The sequence below is a fragment of the Bubalus kerabau genome, chromosome 10 (assembly GCF_029407905.1).
Source record: "Bubalus kerabau isolate K-KA32 ecotype Philippines breed swamp buffalo chromosome 10, PCC_UOA_SB_1v2, whole genome shotgun sequence".
Lineage (NCBI taxonomy): Eukaryota > Metazoa > Chordata > Mammalia > Artiodactyla > Bovidae > Bubalus > Bubalus kerabau.
In genome coordinates this window covers 71,380,894-71,389,183 of record NC_073633.1, presented here as the reverse complement: position 1 = coordinate 71,389,183, position 8,290 = coordinate 71,380,894, and the positions used below count along the sequence as shown (strand labels likewise).

At 41.0% G+C, this 8,290-nt stretch overlaps 1 long non-coding RNA gene across 1 annotated transcript; it reads right to left on the bottom strand.

Annotated features, from left to right (window-relative positions):
• Positions 1-358: 358 nt before the first annotated feature.
• On the bottom strand, positions 359-2,509 carry LOC129621532 (uncharacterized). Its single transcript, XR_008699422.1, has 2 exons — positions 2,007-2,509; positions 359-1,406 (listed from the first exon to the last, which is right to left on the bottom strand). It is a non-coding gene; the product is annotated as an uncharacterized LOC129621532 (long non-coding RNA).
• Positions 2,510-8,290: the final 5,781 nt, after the last annotated feature.

Sequence of the window (8,290 nt, the reverse complement as noted above, 5' to 3'; positions counted from 1 at the left end):
CTTCACCTCAACTCTTTGAAGGAAACAACTATAATTAATCCCAGCCCTTCTCCCTTTTCCTTTACTGCCCATTCCCTTCTACCCCCATCCCAAATATCTAGAGCTCTTTTTTATGAAGATAGTACTTAAGGTTAGGAGGGAAAAGGCTCCTTGCTTATTTTTACTAGAGAGAAACCTTCGCTTCCAATAGCCTCAGTTTCATCCTCTGAAAGTCGATCTCCAGAGTTCTTGTATTTTTTTTTTTAACAGTGTTAACTCCATCTCCCTACTTCCAAAGATGCTCTGGCTTCTCTCAACTGCTCATTGTTTGTGCAAAAGTAACTGAGGTTTCACACCATGAATTTTAAATCATCATAACTAGGCTCAAATTCATCTTTATTAATCAAAATGGGAACCATTACAATCAACACATTTTGCCAACAGGAAATAAGTTTATTTCTGTAGTGTAAAAATCTGTTCTTTGGGATTCCATGAACTCTTGGGAAGGATTTTCTGCCTCCTGCTGGTTGTGGAAGTGTTTTCCCTGCAAAAAGTCATCAAGATGCCTGAAGAAGTGGTAGTTCATTGGCATTAAGTCGGGTGAGCCTGGCAGATGAGGCAAAACTTGGTAGCCCAATTCATCCAAGTTTTAAAGCATTGGTTGTGGGACATGCACTCAGGCCTTGTTGTGGAGAAAAATTTGGCCCTTTCTGTGGACCACTGCCAGCTGCAGGCATTGCAGTTTTTGGTGCGTGTCATCAATTTGCTGAGCATACCTCTCAGATGTAATGGTTTTGCTGGAATTCAAAAAGCTGTAGTGAATCAGACCAGTAGCAGACCACCACACAGTGACCATGATCCCTTTTTTGGTGTAAGTTTGGCTTTGGGAAGTGCTTTGGGGCTTCTTCTAGGTCCAACCACTGAGATGGTTGTTGCTGGTTGTCATATAAAATCCATATTTCGTCACGTGTCACAATCCGATTGAGAAATGGTTTGTTGTTGTTTCGTAGAATAAGAGAAGATGATACTTCAAAAGTTTTTTTTTTTAATTTTAGTCAGCTCATGAGGCACCCACCTATCGAGCTTTTTCACCTTTCCAATTTGCTTCAAATGCTGAACGACTGTAGAATGGTCAATGTTGTGTTCTTCAGCACATTCTTGTGTAACTGTTAAGAGAATCAACTTTGATGATGATTTTTAGTTGGTCATTGTCAACTTTCCAAGGCGAGCTACTGCACTCCTTATCTTCAAGGCTCTTGTCTCCTTTGCCAAACTTCTTGAACCACCCCTGCACTGGACGTCGTTGTCAGTTCCTGGGCCAAATGCATTGTTGATGTTGCCAGTTGTCTCTGCTGCTTTACGACTCATTTGAATCCAAATAAGAAAACTGCCCAGATTTTCTTTTTGTCTAACACCATTTCCATAGCCTAAAATACATACAAAATAAATAGCAAGTAATAAATCATTAGCCAAAAAACAAGGTGACAAATGCACAGTAAAATGATGTATAACATAACCATACTTATTTAAGAATGTATTCCGGTGTCAAATGGCAAATTTCAAAAATGCAAAAACCACTATTATTAATACATTTGCACCAACCTAATGTCTTCTCTACACTGTCTTTTTACTACTTGTTGGAATAGCAGGCTCTTGAGTCAGACTCAGTTCAGTTCAGTCGCTCAGTCGTGTCTGACTCTTTGCGACCCCATGAATCGCAGCGCACCAGGCCTCCCTGTCCATTTACCAACTCAGGCTACCTGGCTTCAAATCCTTTCTTCGTGGCTTCGTAGCTATGAGATCTTGAGCAAGTTCCTTAAACTTTCTAGGCCTTTTTCTTCACTGGGAGCGGGGGTGGGGGGGGCGGGAAAGGAACAACAATAATCCTTATTTATGCCCGTTTCCCATGATTGTTATGAGGATTAGGTGAGGAAACCTGTATACTGTGCTCATGTCTTTCCTTTTCTTCTCCTCCCACCCACCCATTTTTCTCTCTTCTTTCTCGCCTTCCCTCCCACTCTGCCTACCATCTCCTTTTCTCCCCGCTTTCCTCATTTCTTCCTCTTTTTCTTCTTACTCTCCCATGCAGCTTGGGTGAAGCAGAATCTACCAAGGACCAGCACCCAGATCCTGGGTGGGAATATTCGAGTCCCTACTCCTGCTTCTTTTAAACAAGGTTCGCTTTTCCCGATGCACAGCAAGCCAAAATGTTAAGACATCCAGGTGAGGTTTGCAGCAAAGAGAGTTTTAAGTTACAGACAATCAAGAAGACGGTAGAACAGAATTCAGATCTGCCTTCTGGAAGGTGAGTGACTAGAAGGGGGTGGTATCTATATGATAAGGAATAAAGCAATAGGGCGGTCTGAGCCATAGGGAGCTTCGGGAAAGGTGTGGTAATTGTCAATCTGCACAGGTGTAACAGCTGGAAGGCATCAGTGATGCAATGAACATGAATTTGGGCGAACTCGGGAGATGGTGAAGGACAGGGAGGCCTGGTATGCTGCAGTCCATGGGGTTGTAAAGAGTCAGACACGACTCGGTGAACAACAACAACTCACTACAGGCTTCTGTACTTGAAAACTTGGTGGCACTTAGCACGATCTGGCGGAGTTTTCAGCCTTTGATGTCAAAAGTTCGTGGGACACTTGCGCATGCCCAGTTGGAAGGTCAGGGCTCCAATCCAGTTTTAACCAGCTCAGCTCCAACTAGACAAGAGTGGAAGCCAAGTTTCTGGAAAACAACTCACGGGGTGCAGCTTATATTTAAGACCATGTGCTGCTTGGTGGACTATAATTAGTGAAGGCAGGTGAAATGGACTTAACTAATAGTTACCCGCAATTTTCATCTCTACCTCCTATCATGACCCAGAAAGCCAGCCCAGAGGCACTGTGCCCCCAGGAGGTAACAGGAGAAGATCCCAGTGGTGTAGAGCTGCCTAGACCAGGTGTTTGCATTTCCTCTTATTTTTAAATTTTATTATTTTTGCATTTCCTTTACAAATGGATACAAGCACATTTAGTCTCTTAAAAAGTGATTCTGGGATGAAGCAATGACCCCGCCTAGGTTGACATAGGATAGGAAAACATCCAGGACCTCATAGATCCGGTAGGTTCTTAGAGTGGTCTGCCTTGTGAACTTGTGACAACTTGTCTTACTGAGGGAAGGATGGAGAGGGGGAAGCAAAACAAAAGTTTGTATATGTAGGTGCCTGGCAAATTTTGGAGTTGCTTTGGTAAGAATTTGTAGATGAGTTTTAGGCAAGGTTTCTTTTTATTTATTATTATTTAGAAAAAAAAATCCTTTGACTGCATGGCATGTGGGATCTCAGTTTCTTAGTTCAGGGATCAAACCCATGCCCCCTGCATTGGCAGCACAGAGTCTTGACCACTGGACCACCAGGGAAGTCCCTGTTTCTTTCTAAGTCCTGCTTAATCTATTCTGAGCCTCTACTGCTTGGGCAGCTGTGATGGTAGAACTATGTCTGCAGCAGACATGGAGAGCACGTGAGGAGGATCCCACAGACAGTGATGGTGATTAGCTTCCACTTCACGTGCCCACCCCTACAGATTTGCAGTGCTTGCCTGGAAATGTTGCCTTGAGAAAGATTCAGAGGCAGCATTTAGAATCAGAGAAAAAGAGTGCTATAGTTTCTTATCAATGCCTGTCATGGGCAAGGTAAGAGTGATGGGTGTGTGTGTATATGGATATGTATTTGCCAGATCGAGAGTAAGATGTTAAATGATGACATCACCGTTACAAGCAGGAAGCAAAATAACCCAAGGCTGCTCCAGAGTGTGGCATACTGCAAGAGGAAGGGATGAGTGTTCTTCAGTTGGGGTGAGGGTGGAGAATGGAATGGGGAAGAAAGAGTAGACAGAGCTGCTGAAATGAATAGGGAGGAAAAAGAAATTGTTTCATTGTAGGGAAAATAGAATATATAAATAGAATATCTTTGTGAGATGAAGTCATATGAAACAGTGTTTTGACAAAAATTTCTCCTTGCACCTGTTAATGTTTAACCTCTGCTGAGGTGGACTCCAGTAATTCAGCTGGACATATCTGCTGAGTGTAAATGGTTTTCTAGGTTTCCCATATGCTGTTTCTGTCTTAAGCTATTTATATTTGCAAAGCAAAGGGGAGGGGAGTTTAACTCAAGTGTATGGAAGAAGCCTTGCTTGTCTTCAGTTCCTTTGATGAAAAGTTCTTTTTAGTTAAATTTGGTTGTAACATAGGCTCTAGAAAATCTCTCTTGCTTTGAAGCTTGTTACTCCTGGAGTGTGTATGTGCTTAGTCATGTCCTACTCTTTGGGACCCGTAGACTGTAGCATGCCAGGGTCCTCTGTCCTTGGAATTTTCCAGCAAGAATACTGGAGTGGGTTGCCATTTCCTACTCCAGGGGATCTTCCTGACCCAGGGATCGAACCCGAGTCTCCAATGTCTCCTTTATTGGCAGGTAGATTGTTTACCGCTGTGCCACCTGGGAGGCCCTGGAGAGGAGAATTTAAATCTAAAGGATAAAGCAAAATCTGGCCCGGCTACTCAATACAAGCTCAAATTGGAACTGTCCCAATGTCTCCCAAGTGCTTAGGTTCCTTAATATAATTTAGAATGTGTTCCAAAAGATTTTCATTTATAAAACGTTTTATAATGACAGTCTTCAAGTGTTGGGTTTGCTATTTATATAGATGTGACGATGGTTTTTCCTATGTGTCCCAAATTTTGCAGTTATAAATTCATAGCTTTCTGAAGTAGCATGGTGAGGACATATGTAAGGAATTATTTATTAACAAGGCTTGTTCTCTCTCTGTAATGACTCCTCCTTCTTCCAACATCAGACTGAATACTTGTTCCTGTTGATTTCACCTTCTAATATCTTTTTTTGTGCTTAGTTCAGAGTTTCATATTGATCTTCTTCCTCCGTTCTTACTCAATTCATCCTTGCTTCTTTAATCTGTTTGCCAAACTTCTACCATAATAACCTTGCTACTCCTTTACTTAAAACTGTTCAGTTTTCCAGTGCCTGTAGGACGAAGCCCATTCAAGGCATTCATGCTTTATCTACTTCCCATTCCCATCTCTGCCCTCTCCATTCTACAATCCATACCTCTGGCATGTGAGATCTCTTGAAGTTATCTCTGCATTCCCTGGTAATAGTAATCTCCATAGTTCTGCCTGTACCATCTCTTTTCCTTCATCTTTTTATTCAACAGGTGAACTCTTACCCTTTGAGATCAACCAAAGTATTTATCTCTACTCATCAAGCCATTTTTTCTACTTTCCTTTTGTTTCTGCTCATCATAACCTGGATCTCCAGGATGTGTGCTCTAGTACAGGCAGGTTGTTAAAGAATTAACTACTACCACCAGGACCGCCTGGTAATTTAGCAATTAAAGGGTTACTGCTTGCTCTATCAGGGGGCCTCCCTGACTGTGTACGAGTATTTGGCACTATCTATTGGGTTCAACATTTACTATTTTCAGTTTCCTCCTTGATTACATCATTCCCCATGTATGAGTGCCTGTGCACCCCCCACCCCCGACCTTTTCTGTTTCATGTGATCACTCTTCCAGCTCTCCTAAATTGTAACATCTCTGAAGGTGAGGATGCAGTCTTTCCCAGCTCGAAATCCCTAGCATCCAAGTCAGAAACTGAAACCAAGTAGGTGTCTAATTGAACACTGAATGAGACTGAGCCTGTGTGCTGATGTGGGCTGGGATATTGCAGAAATGATATTAACTGATTTCTGATTGGTTCTGAACCTGTCCACACTGGTTTCTCTTATAGCAGCAGTTCTTATTTGGGGTGATTTGTGCCCACTCCCTCCTCCAGGGGATGTTTGACAATGCCTGGATACAGTTGCAGTTGTTAGGTCTGTGGCAGTGGGTGGTGGAGGGTAGGGGTGCTAATGACATCTCGTGGGGAGAGACAAGGGGTGCGGTAACAGCCAACAATGCACAGGGCAGCTCCGCAACAAGCACCTGTCCCGTCCAAAATGTTGACAGTGCTGAGGTAGAGACTTTTTTAGCCATGGCAAAAATTTCCTTTCTTATTTATTTTCTAGACTTCCCAGATGGTTCAGTGGTAAAGAATCTGCCTGCCAGTGCAGGAGATGCAGGAGACTTGGGTTTGATCCCTGGATCAGGAAGGTCTCCTGGAGTAGGAAATGGCAACCCACTCCAGTATTCTTGCCTGGGAAATCACATGGACAGAGGAGCCTGGCAGGCTGCAGTCCATCGGGTCACAAAAGAATCAGACACAACTGAGCCACTGAGCACATACATCTACTTCCTGCCATTGGGGTTCGATCCTTTTCTTGGTTAATGCCTTCTTCTCCTGACTTTCCACTCATTCCATGGTTCTAGTGAGTCTGAAGAAATTCACTGGAACAGCAACAGAAGAGGAGGAAGCTCTTATTTCTCTCCCTACCTTTCTTCTGCTGCCTGAGGTGGTGCTGCTATTCCTAACCTCTTTTGTGTCCTACGTCCCTCCAAAGTTAAGGTCCCTCCTTTTTTTTTTTTTAAATATGCTTAAAAGTGAAGATTTTTGAATAGTGTGTAAGATCTGAAGTTGACTTCACTACCCAACATACTCAAGTCAGCATTTGCTGTCTTAAACTAGCGAAAGGCAGGAGGAGAATCTGAATATTTATGTCTAAAGGACACCAAAACACTTAGTGGAACAAGACAATTGTTTCCTTGCACGTGAGTCGCTTGTGCTGTTTAATCTTTATGTGACCATTATCCTTTTTCCTCTACAGACCAAACAGACCTCATTCTTTCTGTGATCTCTGTTTTCATTTTAGGAGGTTTCTTTTTTGGTTTCTTCCAATGAACCCTTATTTTGCTGCATAATATCAAAATATTTTCTTCGAAGACAATTTCCTTTAAAAATAAACTGTTATCAGGAGAGAAGCTATGTTCACAGCTGGTAAAGGCATGATTAAATAATCGCTGTATGGGGAATTGAAAAGTAATTTCATAATATAGCTGTAGAATCCAGAGAGAAAATCGAAGGAAACATCCCAGTTAGTTAAGAAAACTTTTAATCAAATGAAGTGTTTGAACTCTATTTGGTTTTCAATTTTTTTTTTTCTATTTTGGCAACTTTCTGTATGTGCATGTTTTACTTGGTGAGAGTTTGTAAGAGGTTATCTGAATACAGTTATGGGCTTCCTGAGAGTTTGGTTAACCTCCTAATTACATATAAAATAGCCCTGCAAATAGTTACACTAAGAATTTTAGACATAAATTTGACATTGGTCCTTATCTTTACAGCCAGTCTCTGCTATAGCTCTGTTTTTTATTTTATTTAAAAATTATCACCAGTTGAAGAGGAAACAAGAATATCTTGCGAGAAATTCCTATATTTTTATAGAGTTACACTCTATAAAGAGTAGTATGGAAAAAGAGAGTCTACTTTTGGTAGGGAGAGGCTAAAGCTCTGCCGGTGACCAACAAGTAACTTTCAGAAATCCCCTAACATCTCTGGGTCTTAGTTTACTTCATCTGATGACTGGGTACAATGTTACCATCCTTGGTGTGCGTATGAGCTAAGTCGCTTTAGTCATGTCCGACTCTTTGTGACCCTGTGGTCTGTAGCCCACCAGGTTCTTCTGTCCATGGGATTCTCCAGGCGAGAATACTGGAGTGGGTTGCCATGCCCCGCACCAGGGGATCTTCTTTTAGATTTGTGGTAAGGACTAGAAGTTACCATTGCAAAACTCTCATGACAGTGTATGTAGCAGGACCTGGATGCTGAGGAAACAATAGATATGATATTAATAGTACCATGGTCGTGTTGGTGATTCAGGGGATAAATCAGCTTTTTACAAAAAAGTTTTTACTTTGATAAAATGTTAGAGCTACAAAGAGAAATTTGTAAAATGCGTGTAAAAATGTCTAAGAATGTACAGATTTAAGCTGAAATATGTATAATTTTATGCCTATCATTTGGGGACCAATATATATTGATTTTAGATGTGAATCTTTGATTAATTTTTAAAGCTTCATTATACATGGAAATCCTGCACTGGTATAGACATAGCAATTTACATACCTGTGATTGTGAGAGGTTGTATACTATACTAAAAACTGTATTTGATTATTAACATTATTGTTAAAGTCCAAGATTTTTAAATAATTAATTTTGAAACTTAACCTTATTTAAATATATTCAAAATAATGTAAGTGTAAATTTTGAACTTTGCAAGTTGGTTTAATTGTATGAGATGGTAGCTGAAATAGTCTGTTTATTAAACCTATATTAAATCTTGAAAAAAATGAAATAATTTAGAAAAATCTTTCCAAATCTT